A 16,217-nucleotide genomic window follows, 5' to 3' on the forward strand; every position below is an offset into this window, starting at 1 on the left:
AGATAGATATTTTTTTTTCATTTGTTATTTCTCATTAAAATGAAATTGTTTATATGTATTAGATTGTGTTTAACAGACAAAAGAGTGACGATCAGGTCAACGTGAAGTATAGAAATTCTACATTGAATTAAAAAAACTCCACCGGTATCAGATTGAGTCAGTATCGGCAGATACTCTGAATTTTCGGTATCGGATCGGTTCCGAAAAAATGGTATCGTTGCATCCCTAACAAAAACCTTCAATAACAGCTGCCCATAAAGCACCTAGTATTTGAATCTAGTCTAGTGCTCCTGGAAAGCCAACCAAGATATTAATGTGGGCATAATAAAGCATACGCACACATAAGAAACCTTGACGATGTGTTGTCTTTGCAGAGCTGACGATGAGAAGGAATAAATTAGGCCCGAGCTTTCGTCTGTGACAGTGAGCAAATACAAAAGATGGCTGCGCACTTTTCTTTACATCAAGCCGGGAGATGGGCCTGTGCGTGCCGCAGCCATCAAAATTTTTAATGATTGCTTGGTTGTCACTTCACTGCGACATGCAGCTCGGGTGAGCTCACCATGTCCTCACTGTACTGAAAAAATATGAGAGAGGGTTATAAAAAAAAAAAACAGTCCTTTCATAGAAAGGCCATTTACATGTCGCTCACCACGTTGAACGTCCGTCTCCGTGCGTTGTCAGGGCTGAGTGGATCGAGGAGCTCGAGCCAATTAAAATACCTCATGCCGGTGAACGGAGAAATGGAGCTGAAGCTGTCACCAAGGCCAAATAAAATCAGCCCGGTTTGTTGAAGGTTAATAACACTAATTAAGCACCAACCCCACAACTGAGATTTGAGTGACAGTGCGCGCAGGAAAGGGTTTGTTGCTGCCAAAGATTTGTTCCTGTTTGCCATTTTTGCAGTTTAGCTAAATTTGTCTCTGCATTAAGGTTTGTAGAAACTGCCTGTATGAAGCATTTTCTCTGGGGAAGAACTAGTCGTTAAAGCCACACATTTAAACAGCCTTTCTACAAGTATGTCATTAGTACCGGAACAGTATGTTTTTAAATTAATGAACTGCACCCGAGCTCCCAAAAAGGATACTTACGAAACCCTCTCTTTGTTCTTTCTTTACGAAGCTTCAAAATGCGACTCAGGTGAATAATTCTGGGCAATAATTAGCAGTTTGAGACAGCAGTCAAATGACACTCCTTTTGCCTTTGTACAAGCACTGCTGTTTTCTCCCTCTTTTATGATAAAAAAAACGAACCCAATTTTATGCACTTACGTGAACCAAAGTGACAAATCAGATTTCAATCGATCTGTTGACTTTTAAAGTGAACATGAAATGCTGTTTGTAACGCATTTTACCATTCTAATGTGACATTTCAGAGCAAATCAACAATTGTATAATAAAACTTAAAAAAAACTTAAAACATAAAAATACTATTTATTATTAAGAATGTTTTTAAAACATTTCTTATTATTGTCATATATTAAACTGCATAAATAAAAAACTAATGTTATAATGCTTGTAGAAATGAAAACAATATAATTTAGTGTCTTAATGTTAATATAGATTAGTCAAATAATAGCAATTAAAAATTAAGTAACTGAAAATTAAAAAATATATATATATATATATATATATATATATATATATATATATATATATATATATATATTTTATATATTTAACATTATGAAGTAAATTTCTAGTTTTATGGTCGATAATTCACTCTGCACTAGCAGGTGTGTCAAAAAGTTAATTTTGACCCCTTGCATTTGCCAGTGGCAGCACGAGATGAGTTGCCCTGTTGGTTAGTTCGACTTCAGTTTCAAGCAGCTCAGATTGAGACTGGCAGCAAGGCTTCCTTTAATTGACCTATTCAGTGTCAAAATGACTTCAGGGCATCAGCGGTTTCCATCCAACACCCTCATTAACAGAATCAATTAAACATGCCAGATGATATCAGCACACAAACACCCAAACAAGAATGATTACAGGAGCCGCATCCTCTGGAGAAAACTGTAAACACACAAAGACACACACACACACAAAAGCACCCAACTGTCTACAGAAACATTCATCTGTGCTTTTTCCACCGGCTATTTACGGCATCTGCGAGAAACATGTGGTTTACAGCTGCGTTGTTTGTAAAATTAAAATACTGAAAAGGGGCCGCGGCAACTACTGAGTAGCTATACATAGCTTAGCATGACAAAAGGGCCATTACGTGCCATGATGACAGTAGGCAACCTACTTGGAATGGAGGCTTGGGAGCTGACTAACAACTCGATTTGCTGCATAGTCGCACAGACTGATGCTACATTTTTAACAGTTTCATCACCTGCAGCATATTCAATGACACTAACATTTTTGAACAACCTATTTTTCTTATATCTAACATAAAAAAGTTAGGGCTGTGGCTTGATGCTTAGAGGTTCTGAGCCTGGAGACATTGTGCTCATGCTGGAAATAGAAGTTTCTGGAAGTTTTAATCCCAGTCTTAGGGCCCTATGATTTCTGTAATGGGGAAAATTGAAGAATTGAAGAATCCAGTTCTAAAAATGGAATTTAATGCAGAATTTCACTTGAACTTTATCTCCAAAGCTGCGAGATTAACAATGTTTAGATAATAAATTTGTATTAAATCATAAACAGAGAATAAAATGCAAATAAAACATAATTTTTGAAGATACACATGTAAATAATAAATGAATTTGATGATCAGACAAGCTTTTATATTTTTCAATTAAATTCAAATTTAACGGATTTAAACTTAATCAGTCTAAATCATTCAAATGGAATCAAGAACAATAAATAGGGCTGGGTATTGTTCAAGAAATTTTGATATCGATACCGATACAGATTCCTTGACTTTGATACCAGTTCCTGAACAAGACTTTTTTCGATACCAATTTTATGAAATCCATTTTAACAAGATTACATTACACGTGTAACTCAAAAAAAGTTACATGTGACAGGAGACAGACTGATGATGTCCCCAGGACTAATGTCCATAGGTTACGTTTACACTAGTGCGTTTAATTTTAAAACACATACTGTTACTTAGACAGAATCATAATTTCTATTCACTTTCCACTGATGAGCATTAGTTGCTTCCAGCATTGCTCTACCACGATCGTGGTTCTGATTTAGAGGAAGCTCATTTGCTGCTCGTCTGTCAATCGTATTATGCATTCTCATCTCAGACGATGAGTCTGTGTTACACTTCCAGAAAAACATTTACAGGGATGAAACACAGTTCAGTAAAAAGTATGGAGCTTGAAACCCAGCCCCATCAATTAAAACCGAAAGCTTGAAATTTGGGAAACATAGGGCCCTAACAATGCAACTTTTGTTAAACTTTAATAAATAGTTGTTAAACTGTATGCATTTCATGATTTTAATTAATTTGATGTCTTGATTTACATCATTAAAATCATTAAAACTGAATAGAGAGAATTTTAAAATGAAAAAATTAATAAAACAAAACAGATTTAGTAGGGACCTACAATCATTTTTCATTTTTTTTCAATGAAATTAACATTGCTGGCATTGCAACAGTTATACAGCTAGAAATTATAAATTTTATCTTCAAAATTTGCATATTTGAATTACTAACCTTCACATTATGAGCTTCCCCTCTTTAAATATGTTGTTAAATATTGATTAACTCATATTCCTATCCTTGAAGTGCTAGATGTCTTCATTCATGTGGGTGTCCATTATGAACCAATGCCACCTTTAATTATGTGGAAATTCAGAGTAATTGGCAATTTAACAAGGCATCAACTCCAGAAAGCTGCAGTGATTTCATTTCAAACTTCCAGAAAGTAAGCATGGACTGCATTCTTAAAAGCAGGAAAAGTTATTCAAAGAAGAGATTCACCCTATGCTCCCATGTCCAGCATGATAAAAGCAGACATAACGGAACCGATAGCACAACAGGGCAACATAAGTGGGCATGTGATGGCAGGCTGCCCTATATGTCTTTTATTCCCAGATTCTTGGCTGCTTTCTTCTTCAAGTATGAAAAAAGAAAGACGTAACAAGAAAGGGAGGAGGGTCTTTTGTGGATCAAGGAGTCTGGATGTTAACTGGCTCTGGACTTAAATTAGCCTTTGCTAACAGGTGTTCACATGGACCAGATCGTATGCAGACTGATCCAAGAGAGGATGAAGGAAACGAAAGCCAACAGTAGAAGAGCGTGGTACGAACGGCACATGAAAGGCCGCTTTGAGCCTGTGAATACAGTAAAAGCAATGGCCATGATTATAAGGAGGTTTTTTTTTTCCATCATGACATTAATGATGGAACAGTCTGAAATTAAAAAGGATTGACATTCGCACATTTATTTTAATCAGCGCCGAAAAGAAACATGAGCCTAGAAGTTTGAGTTGTCATGAAGGAGATCAAGACATGTTTGAAGATTCAGGATAAAGTCCTATAGATTCTGCAGCTATTTAATAATGCCTTTTTATGAATTTAAACTTGTCCAATAGCTATTTTTATGTATTTTTTGACTAACTGGACAATTCAGATATTTATCACTGTGGACAATTTGGTTATTCAACGGTTCATTTTCTAACACTCAAAAATCAGTTTACCCCTCACGCACATTATAACATCTGTCAAAAACTTAGGCTGTCTGTCAATCGGAATATTAGAACTAAAAACATATTGCATAACAAACTTCATATCGATCAAGTTACTGAATTCTTTCTGGACATAACAAAAACCTTATCATATTATTAGAATATAACAACTTTAATGTCCGTCAAAAAAGGATGTGCACAAAGCACGGTAGTATTTACAAGCAGCAGAAAGAGTTTAAAAGAGAAAGTGTTAAAAAATTTTGTAAGTCCAGTAGTCAAATCCTGTGTGAATGTCCACAAAACTGGAAGACTTAAAGTGGATCATTACACCTGCATACAAGTGGTGGGCTATTTTAGAAAGGAAAATTCAAAATAATCAGAGAGAATCAATAAATTATGATAATTTATTGATGTTGCATGAATAATACATAATTGTGTAATCAAAAAACAGTAACTATAATCCGATAAGTATTTTAAATATAGGCTGTTTTTGGCTGTTGCTAGGTAATTTTTCTACTGGTTCACATCATGTATGTGGTTTAATTATAACTATGTAGGATTTAATCAATGTCAGTATTAATTAAGCTTTACACAAATGCATGCTGCACCAGATGCTCATTTACACTCTTGTATTAATGTAAGAATATTACAAATAATTGCATTAATCTCTAACTTTCCAGAAGCTTTACATATATAAAATAACAAATGCAGCCTAATTGAATAATATTCTGCAAATCCCCACTGCTTCATCTAAAGGGCTTCTTTCTTTTAGCCTGCAACTATTGTATTTCCATAAGGAACCAAGTCTTGTGGTCTTGAGGGAGTCTGGCCCGGCCATCCATATTCCTGTTCTACGCCTATTTATAGGCCTCCTTTACATTTTTCACTTTCACATTTTATAGGGTAATGATTATTTCTCAGCGGAAGTAAATAGCACAGCACAAATGGCCTCTGCATGTGAGGGCCGGCTTTGATTTATACCCACACACAAAGTAGTGCACAGGCCTTTGCCTTTAATACCTGACTCTATTTTACGGCAGGTCTCAGAGGAGCACACTTTTGAGAGCACTACAGATGCCCTACCTCTCTGCTTTGGGGTCGGAAACCCACTACAGTAACGGAGTGCATGTGTTTGTATCTCATCCAAGTCTGGCTCCTTCAATCATCACACAGACAAACATTCGGCACGGCGTAGGAGGCTGGAGTGCGTGCAGGTGTAATGATCCACTTTACGTATCCTTGAGTCAAAAGGACGGTGCTCAGAAGAGCTGGCAGGGCAGCAATAGACCCGGGCCACCTCGGCCTACTGCCTATTGTGTGTGTTCTCGAGGGCCAGTCTGATGATTCAGTTCTGGGCTCGAGCTTTTGTGAGTGTGCCGTCAAGCCTGCAGGTGCTTTATAGTGTAGGGTCTGAGAGGGAACAGTTAATTATCCTGCAGGGGCACGCATCTCCCTGAACGCTGTTTGATGTGCAGAGCTTGAGCGCGGTGAAGGGAGTCCTAAAGTGATGCAAATAATCCATTAGAGGTAACTTGACTAGCCTGTTTGTCTGCGCAAAGATGACCGATTTGAATAAACATTTCCTCAAAATGCATGGAAAACATTTAGACCTCTTATAGTTAATAAGATGTTTTTAATGTTCATTGTAATGTATTTTTTTTTATATCTGTCTTCAATTATTTTAGAACCTATTCTTCATTTAAATGTAATGGGATAATTATTGTTAATTGAAACTAAAGATAAAACAATTAAAAAAAAAAAAAAAAAGTTTGACCGATTCTCAATTTTTATTATTTTTAACTAGTCAACTTGAAAATGTAACCACAACATGATTCAAAAGTTACACATTTTTGATTCCATGTGCACCACACATGATGCTGTCAACATGATGTAAATGTTAAACAAATCACTTGTTAAATATCTTCTATGTTCAGAAATAATACAAGGAAAATGCTTTAAAGGGGTCATATAAGGGTTGTGTTTAACAGCTTTAAGTTGCGTTATTGGGAGCACCACCCTCTGCTTAAATGATTTTTAGGTTTTTTTTGGGGGGGTTGGTTTTTTTAGGTAAATCTAGCATTAGTTTTTAGGTACATAAATTGAATAAAGTAATCAAATGGAAAACAGCATTGCTGTATAAATGAAAGATTATTTATTATTTATGAACCATCCCATCCCTAATACACACACACTGCATCATAGTTTAAATACAAAATGAGCTTGTGCAACTGTCTGGCACTAGTGGAAAAAGTGAGTGGTGAAGTGTCAGCAAACCTTAATAGATGGCCTCAATATGATGTTTAACCTGAAACCCCACCTGCCACTTTTCAGACCGACAGAAAGTTTTTCTTTTTTTTTTTAAATGCAAGTACAATTTTTCACAGTATATTGTATGAACACTTTATTTGAAAGTAAATTATGAAAGAACATACCAGATTGCCATTCAGTGATACAAATACATTAACAAAAGTCACTGAACCGAGAAACAGAGAATAGATGATATACAGTCTTAACGCCAAGACATAGAACAAATATACTGTTTCACTAAACAAACAATGATTGTCTTTTACTTGACAACCTTATACCTGGACAAACAGGTTGATCTGACTGCGCCACAGTAAAGAAGCTGCAGAGCCACAAAAGCTATTCAAACCCTCATTACAAAACCCATTTGATAGTCATTCTGTAACATAATGGACTTACAAAAACAATGAGTTGTCAAATGAATCAATGTTACTTCCTGATTGACTTCTGAAGAAAGCACAGCATAAAGATGTTAATCTGATAGATCTCAGCTAGATGGCACGCACCTGCAGGCACCTGTTTTGACAGTGTCTTCTACATAAATAACAAGTGTCATCAAGAACAGAATATGAGGGAAAAAAAGCATTTTTCACTGAAACACAAAAGCTCTGATCTAAAAATTGATACTGAATGAGATACCTCATCTATCCCCAATTCTAAGGAAGCAGTGCGTGTACTCTTCCCAGAATGCACTACAGTGAGTTCAGTGGAAATAAATGCTGATAAGCATACTCCTATTTCATTTAAATCCAATTCAATTAAAAAGAGTAAATAAGAAACCAATGCTTTACCCAATATTTGTGCAATATTTCATTCAATACTTATATAACAAAATATTGAAGTGTTTTGAAGCCATTTCACGTGGTATAATGAGGACTAAAACATGTCACTGCCAACAACGTTCTCCAGCTAACCTCGGACCACAATGGCATGTGACAACTTCCACTTCAGGGCTAAATACCTTTTATTTGCTGCAGCCAGATGTCAAGCCCACCAGCTGCAATCACACTAACAGGAGCCTACAGTCCTGAATATCCCTCCATCTTTAGCTCCTGAGCCCTTTCTCCTCAGCGTATGGAGTGACTAAAAGTTTGACGACGATTTCATTGGCGTCCCAGCAAACACTGAACACACGCTACATTATTACCTTTATGCTCTGTATCCCTCAGAACCAAAACAACAGATGCTGATCATGCTTCATTTCTCTGGAATATTCATGATGCTATAATCAGACGCATATCATCATAACACCATTTCTTCTGCGGCCTTTGACAGTTCGTCAACGTCACAATTCATTCGAGGAAAGAAACATGTTTTTCTCTAAGTCTGAATGATACAGGGGATATAAATGCAAAGAGATGTAATATCTCAGATTTTATAAAAACCATGTCAAAATCAGGGATGTACAAAATAAACATTTAACACAATATTTGTGTTTGCAATATTTAATTCAATAAAAAAATAGAAATAAAACCTAAATAAAAAAAGTGCAAAAATTGCAAAAAACTATTTTACCCAATGATTTAGTGCAAAAGTTTTTACGAAATGAAAAAGAATCAAATAAAAATGAAATCTACATAAAACTTCTAGTAGTTTGGCTAATATTTGTGTGCAACAATTAAAAAGATCAATCTACATTAAAATGTATTATATTACCAATATTGGTGTTCAACATTTATTCTATTCTAAAATGAATCGGTTATATACAGAATACATAATTATATATAATTTATATACATAAAATCTAATATTATAACCAATATGTGCAATATTTTAGTATTGAATGAAAAGTCTCAATTAATTAATCAATTAATCATCTAGGTTGTCTGAACAACTCGTCTTTACTGCAGCACTTTTTGGAAATAGTGCTGGGTTTCTTGTTGCCGTATGGGCTGATTATTAGCAGTTACATGTGTATCCTGCGCAGAATTTGCAAGTAAAAAAATATATATATTCAGGATGAGGAGTCAACCTTACTAATTAAATAGTGGCAATTAAAACGGTGAACGCAACTCAACAGAATGGAATGGATGTTGAACAGGAGTCACAAAGGTGTGCTCAATGGGGCCATTTATTGATATTGGACGTTCCTGCCGTGAGGTGCTCACAGAAACCCTGAGAGGACTATTCTCTACCACACCTACCATTAGAAACTTCCGTTCTCTGAAACCCTTCTACACTTAGTCATCAATTGCCCTTCACCTCTTTCATGAAAATACATCTGTAAAACTCAAACCATCTCATAGCACTATCAGCCAACGCTTCTTCCTCAGAACACAGAGCACAACTTAAAAAGAATATCTTTGGTGAATCTTTAATGGGGTGCAAAGGATCTGCCCTTTTCATGTGAGATAAAGGTGCTGGAAAAAACGCTGTAGTTGTACGAAGATCGTAAGGCTTGGATTGCTTTGTACTGTATTACCCCTTTTCCACCAAGGCAGTTTGAATGCTGGTTCGGAGCCAGAGCCTACTTTCAAATTAGATCTTTGTCTTTTGACAACAAAAGAACCAGCTCCAAACCAGGAAAAGTGGTCAGAAGAAAGAACCACTTTCACCAGGGGCTGGGGGCGGGGTTACCGATACAAAGTTTACCGGAGTTTACCGGAGGCCTACTTCAACGTGTTGTAAATCCCACAGCTCGAATTCGGCGCGAACTAACATGGCGACGCCCATCACCCGGTATAGATCAACTAACACTGGCGATATAAAAGTGTTTAAGCTACCAAATATATTTACTAGCACATATTTCAGAATCGGAATATCAGATATATCATAATATAGTGAGTCTGTTTGCAAATATTTTGAAATAAACTGGAAAAACTAAATAAAAGCGAATCATGTGTCATACAGATCTATTGTGGCTGTGTTGTCACGTCAAGCATGACGCTTCGCCATGGAAACAATATGGCGGTACATTCTAAAATAACAGTTGCCTAAAGAAACTCATGCCGGGGTCTCCGATAGAATATTTTAAACTCACGTGCGAAAGGGTTAAACCTGGTTGTTTGAGTTTTCCATGTTATACAATTGGTAGGTATATGTTTATTTGAGCCCAAACTACATTGTCGATTCCAAGGTGTATGGCAACTGTAATAGTTTGTTCTGTATGTTGATACAAAAAGCTTTAAATAATATATATTAGGGATGTAAAATATCGATTAAATTAACAATCAATTAATCGGTTAATCGTTAACTATAATGCTGCAAAATGCATCTATTGCAGGCAGCAGTCACCGGCATGACAGGATGTTCAAAAGCCACACACACACATTTTACTTTGTTGACAGCTGAACGGGCCTCTTTAAATGTTTTTTTGGTGTTCGTTGTTGTATTTTAAAACACAATTACAATGTTTTCAACTGACATTATGGCATTTAAAATAAAATTATCCCAAATGTAACTGTGGCGCGCATGTGACTGCACTGCGCAGTGAGTGAACCGCATCCATCGGCAATGCTGCAGCAAAACACTGTTGCTCACATTAATTTGATCCTGCTGGATTCTGTTCTAGAAAATGTCAGATTTTGAATTTTTGCGTTCCAGTAGGCCTAGCCTATTTGTTTTTAAAAATCTGGATTAGGGTTAGTTCAGCCAGATAGCAAAATTATGTAATTAATAACTTACCCTCATGTTGTTTCAAACCCGTGAGACTCCGTTCATCTTCGGGACACAGTTTAAGATATTTTAGATTTAGTCCGAGAGCTCTCAGTCCCTCCATTGAAGCTGTGTGTACGGTCTACTGACCATGTCCAGAAAGGTAAGAAAAACATCATCAAAGTAGTCCATGTGACATCAGAGGGTCCGTTAGAATTTTTTGAAGCATCGAAAATACATTTTGGTCCAAAAATAGCAAAAACTACGACTTTATTCATCATTGTCTTCTCTTCCGTGTCTGTTGTGAGAGAGAGTTCAAATCAAAGCAGACTGGATATCCGGTTCGCAAACGAATCATTCAGTTCACCAAATCGAACTGAATCGTTTTAAACGGTTCGCATCTGTAATACGCATTAATCCACAAATGATTTAAGCTGTTACCTTATATATATATATATATATATATAAATAAAAACAAAGTGCAACAGTTTTGCCAAAATGCCAGTCCTTTATGCTTATTTTTGCTGAATTTTGTTCAGGTTTTTAGAAAATAAAAAGTATTTTTATTTTGTATTTACTTATTTAAAAGTCATTTAAATTCTACCCAATTCCACCAGTAAAGTCAGCAGATACTGTCTTTTGTTTCTACTACTGTTGTACTTTTCATGGTCAAAGATGACAAATGGTCAAGACAAATGACACAGTTAAAAAAAAAAACACTTCGAAGATAACAAAAGATCTTAACCATTAAAAACACATTTGGCCTGTTAAAATGCTTGCAACATCACACATCAATATTAATGAGATTCCCTGGGATATTTTTGGCCAAAGCCGATGTGGGGAAAAAAATGCATGGCACAGTACACTGTTTGACCCGGAGACCTGGAGATAGTAACGTGACAGACTCCTTGTTCAAAGAAACTGGCCTGCTTTCATCTCCTGCTTTTTCCCGAGCCGCACTGGCCCAAGCCATCTGCTTTATTCTAATACGGGGCTTAAAGATGCTGGTTTTTTCAAGGATTCCCAAGTACGATAAAGAGCCTTATGTAGCTCACCACTGTTTACAGCATGCAGTATGCTGTGCTGTAAAATATTCACTGTTAAACTGTCAACAATGTTGGCCACTAGCCCAGCCTTCACAGTATGGTGGCACTTGCCCTCGGTTTACGCCCCCTTGGCCCCCCACCATTGCCTGCTCGCGGCGGGGCCCAAGAACCGGCCCACATCTCCAGACCTTCCAGAGCAGTTCAAACACCCCGCGAGCTTCCAGGCTTGGCTTCAGACACGTGTAAAGTTTTTTTTTTTTTTCCACTGCCCTGCAAAGACACCACCAAAGGTTTTCAAGTTCTAACTTGGCATGACTTCTGAAAAAAAGCACGAAAAAAAAAAGAAGCGCCACAGCTTCCTCCTGCGGCTCTCGAGCCAGCTGTTTGTTTCCCTGACTGATTAAGTGCAGAGAGCAGGGTCCTGTCGCGCAAGATCCCAGAACAAGGGGGTGTTACGTCTCACTCCAGCCACAGACCACGACATCCCTTGAGCCAAAGAAACTCGGCAGAAAGCTGATGAGTGTTAGTATGCCAAGCTGGCGTGCCTGGCTATTTGCAACACTCTGGGTATTACGTATTAAGAGAGACAGGCTTTCAAAACAAACATCCTCTTGCCTTCTCTCGGTGTCATCCTGTGTGAAATATTAAGTGTCGTTTGCAGCGAGGACATAAGAAATGCCGACAGCAGTCCGTACGAAGACACTGAGGTTGTTCTTTTGGATCACAGTGCATATTTACTCCAGTTTTCACATATTTTGTGATAAATGCAGTCTGTCAGCATCTCTATTACTGTGTCTACAGTGGCATATGCATCGTGTAATTATCCCACGAAAGACTTCATTCCCCTGGGAAATCTAAAGCAATGAGAGAGGCGAAAAAGGTCGGGAAAATGTGCATAGAAGAAAACTCAAATTGTGCCAGATCAGCCTAAAATAAGTTGTAATTACATGCTGATAAAGACAATATCAAGAAAATGCATACAAGGCCAAATATGTGAGTCAACTAAATCTAAAATGAATGGATATTTTCAAATATCATCATAATCTTCAATGATTAAGACCATACAATATCTATCCTTGACCTTGAAATATCTAGCATTCGACCAAAATGAGTTTTGCCATGGCCTAATCGATATCTAGAGGGTTGAATGGCTGATATATCATAAAAAATGCAATTTATATGTTGAGTGAGAATCGATTAATTTAATAATTTCTTTACACAATCATCATTTTAAAAAGTATTTTTATAAAATAAGGAAATTCAATTTAAGACATTAAGACTTTTAAAAAGAATTTAAGACCCACTGTCTAGCAACACCAAGATTATAAATTTACACAAATTACAATTTTGCAAAGGAATATGGAATCAATTGTGTATCAATCATTTTGTAGTATAAGTAAGGGATATAGTACATCCAGCCAGGTGTTATCTCAGAATAAACCTGTAGGGGTTTATTCTGAGATAACAACCACCTGGATGTACATTATACCACTTAATACATGGCTACTTGTCACATAAGTAAATAATTAGACATGAAATATTAATGTTGTGACTGACAGCTGTGGTCCCCATTTACTTTCATTGCATCCGTCAAACAACGATAACCAAAAGATGACTCAGTCTCCCATTCTAATATCAAATTTATAACACGTGTTTGAAAAGACATGAGAGTGAGTAAATGATAACTTTCAGAGTGAATGATATGCTATAACAAGCTAAGCCACAGCCATGATTATTTCAAATTTTTGTGCTGATTCATGTCCAATGTGAATCTGACAAACCCAGAATTCACCAAACAGCAAGCCACTGTCCTTCCACTGGGTTTTTGAGGTAGAATATTGCTTAAACTTACAATATCCACTTCTAACATAAAACGTGAGTGCCAAAAAGACGTAATGATGAACTTTCCTCCTAATTCACTTATGTCATTGTTAGTTACTATTATAACCAGGGTTCATCAAGATCGCAAACAAGTACCAACGCGTTGCTGTCAACAGCTGCAAAGTGTTGCCAAAGTACGAAATGCCTCACTCTCAAATAAACAGCTTTTTTTGTGACATTTCTAGAGAAAACCATTATTAAATACCTTTGCTATCTGGGTTTAAAGTTATTTGGTCAGTGTCAGAGTAATTAAAAATTAAAAATGAATTTCTACTCACATTTCTAGCGCATGTGTCACACTGACAGACGTTAGCTTAGCCACAACACAACGCACAGTGCCATGTCACTGCTAAAACCACAACCGACACCCTCTAAAACAGCTTCAAACTAACGTTCTCAACGGTGTAAGTTACCGTCCGAGTGAATAACGCTTCTTTGAGCGTGAAATCAAATCATTTAGATGTTTGTCTTGGGTGAACTACCGCCACAGCTGCATTAGCCTAGCGCGCTAACACAAACTAGCCCAAAGTTATGTCAACTTTTTCCTCAGCACTTTCTGCTGTCAGAACATGTTAGTCGGATACACAACTCCTCGTCGACGCAGAAAGTCCTTGTCGCGTGACAGTAAACTGTAAAAGTGAAGTTTTTGAAGTTGACAGGAGGGAATGAAGCTAAACTCTTACCAGGAAGTGCCAGCTGAGCTTGACGCGCGCTGAACTGGACCGCGCGCTGAACTGGACCTCGCGCTGAGGATGAGGATGAGGAGGACGGTCTCTCAGTCTGTCAAGGTCGGGCTCCTGTTGAGTTCCTGAGCTACGCCGCGACACACACGCGAGCTGTTGACGCGCCTACAGAGAGAGAGGGAGTGAGTGTGTGTATGTGTGTGTGTGTGTGTGTGTGGCGCTCCTTAACACGCCATTCCTGACCAGTGTTGAGTTAAACACACATCCCAGTCCCAGCATGCTCGCTGGAGAGGGGCGGGAAACTCCACACAGGCCAGTAACTTTAACATTCACAGAGAAAGAGCAAAGAAGCACGGAAGGATGCTATTCAATTCTGTTTTATCTCCCTTCACACTCCTCTAATCTACTTCATTCTACAACTTTTACCTCACTTCTGTACGCTTCTGCACCATTCTCCAGGGAAAGTTCACATGATTTCTATTTTATTCGGTTCTGTTGCACTCCACCAGTGTTCTATTATATTTTGGAAGCACTGCTATTCTGTTTCGCATCACCTCATTTTTATTTGAATCCGTTTCTAAATTCACTGCACTTTTCTGTACTCTGTTCTTTCCGCTTCCGTTCTATTTTGTGAGTTTCACTTCAGTGCAGGGCCGTAACCACCAAGTCCCCCACCAATAATCAAGACGTGGTTATGGCCATGCTTCAGTGTTCTTTTATTTTCACTTCTGTCCTGCACTCTCGGAAATAAAGCTGTGTTTGGGACAATTCTTTTCAAAAAGTATAGGCCTACTGTGTATTGTTTGGGAACTAATATGTTCACTTTATGTGAGGTACTAATTTATGGGTTAGATGAGGTGCAATGGTAACAGAAGAGTTGCCCCAGTCACAGCTCTATTGTTTCACTTCAATGTTGTTCAATTTTACAAGATTCACTTAATTTCATTTCTGTTCATTTTCATGTAACCACATCTCTATCGTAAATCAGTTGGTTTTGTTGTTTTCTTATTCTATTCTGTTTCACTTCACTAATATTCTATTCTTTTCCACATCACTTCATGTATGTTGCACTTGACATCTATTCTATTCTGTCCTGTAAGTTTCACTTCACTTCTATTTTATTAAAGGCTATGCTCACCTCACTTCTATTCAAGTTTTACTCCAGGACTGTTTTATTTCTGTTTCAATTAATCTGTTCCAATCTAAGTTTCATGCTGAGATGTGGATATTCTGTAGATAAAACAGACACATTTATTGGAATTAACATCTTAAATACTGACCCTGCAGAAACATTATCCTACACATCTAATGCAAGACTTGTTGAAGGAGAAGTTTCATACAGCACACAGTAATATATATATATATATATATATATATATATATATATATATATATATATATATATATATATATATATATATATATATATATATATGGGAACATGGACATACTGTCAAGGTAAGTATAAAGGTAAATAACACATCTAAAGAGGTCCATAAGACTTTTACTGCCCAGCAGAGCACCTTTAGCAGCACATTGCTTAGTTTTGCCGTCCCTCTGCTGTCATGGTGCAAATACAACAATGCACATCCAGAAACACTCACTTTCATTTAAAACTGCAATGTTTCAGGCTCAGGGAATTCAAGTGTGGTACTGCAGGATGAATCCGTTTGTGAAACTTCATCCCTGATAGATATTCCACAGTCAGTTGGAAGTGGTATTATTGGAAAGCTTTTAGGAGAAGCAGCAACTTATCCATGAAGTGGAAGACCACAAAAAAAAAAATCACAAAGCAGGGTCACAAATGCGGATGTGCATGGTGTGTAAAAGTCAGCAACGCTCTGCTGATTCCATAGCTGAAGAGTTGCATACTTCCACAGGCATTAATATCAGCGGGAGCTTCATGGAGTGGGTTTCCTTGGCTGAGGAGCTTCATGCCAGCCTCACATCACCAAGTACAATGCCTAGTTTCAGATGGAGGGGTGTAAAGTGATGTCAAGCCACCACTGGACTCTGGAGCAGTGGAAACCTGTTCTGTGGAGTGATGAATCAGTAGCCTGATGGGTGTGTCTGTTTTTTGCAAATGCCAGGAGAATGCTACTTGCCTGACTGCATTGTGCCAGC

The 16,217-nt window shown here is 37.4% G+C and overlaps 1 protein-coding gene across 2 annotated transcripts in view; it reads right to left on the reverse strand.

Annotated features, from left to right (window-relative positions):
• Positions 1 to 14,675, reverse strand: part of nek7 (NIMA-related kinase 7) — a 64,983-nt gene extending 50,308 nt beyond the window's left edge. Inside the window, exons 1-2 of one of the 2 annotated variants that reach the window (XM_052539283.1) lie at positions 14,520 to 14,675; positions 14,094 to 14,258 (exon numbers count right to left, since the gene is read on the reverse strand). The gene's annotated coding sequence lies outside the window, so the exon portion shown is untranslated. Of the gene's footprint in view, positions 1 to 14,093; positions 14,377 to 14,519 lie in introns of those variants that run through there. The other variant, XM_052539282.1, reaches the window with a different exon arrangement.
• Positions 14,676 to 16,217: the final 1,542 nt, after the last annotated feature.

Source organism: Carassius gibelio, chromosome A22 (genome assembly GCF_023724105.1).
Source record: "Carassius gibelio isolate Cgi1373 ecotype wild population from Czech Republic chromosome A22, carGib1.2-hapl.c, whole genome shotgun sequence".
Taxonomy (NCBI): Eukaryota; Metazoa; Chordata; class Actinopteri; order Cypriniformes; family Cyprinidae; genus Carassius; species Carassius gibelio.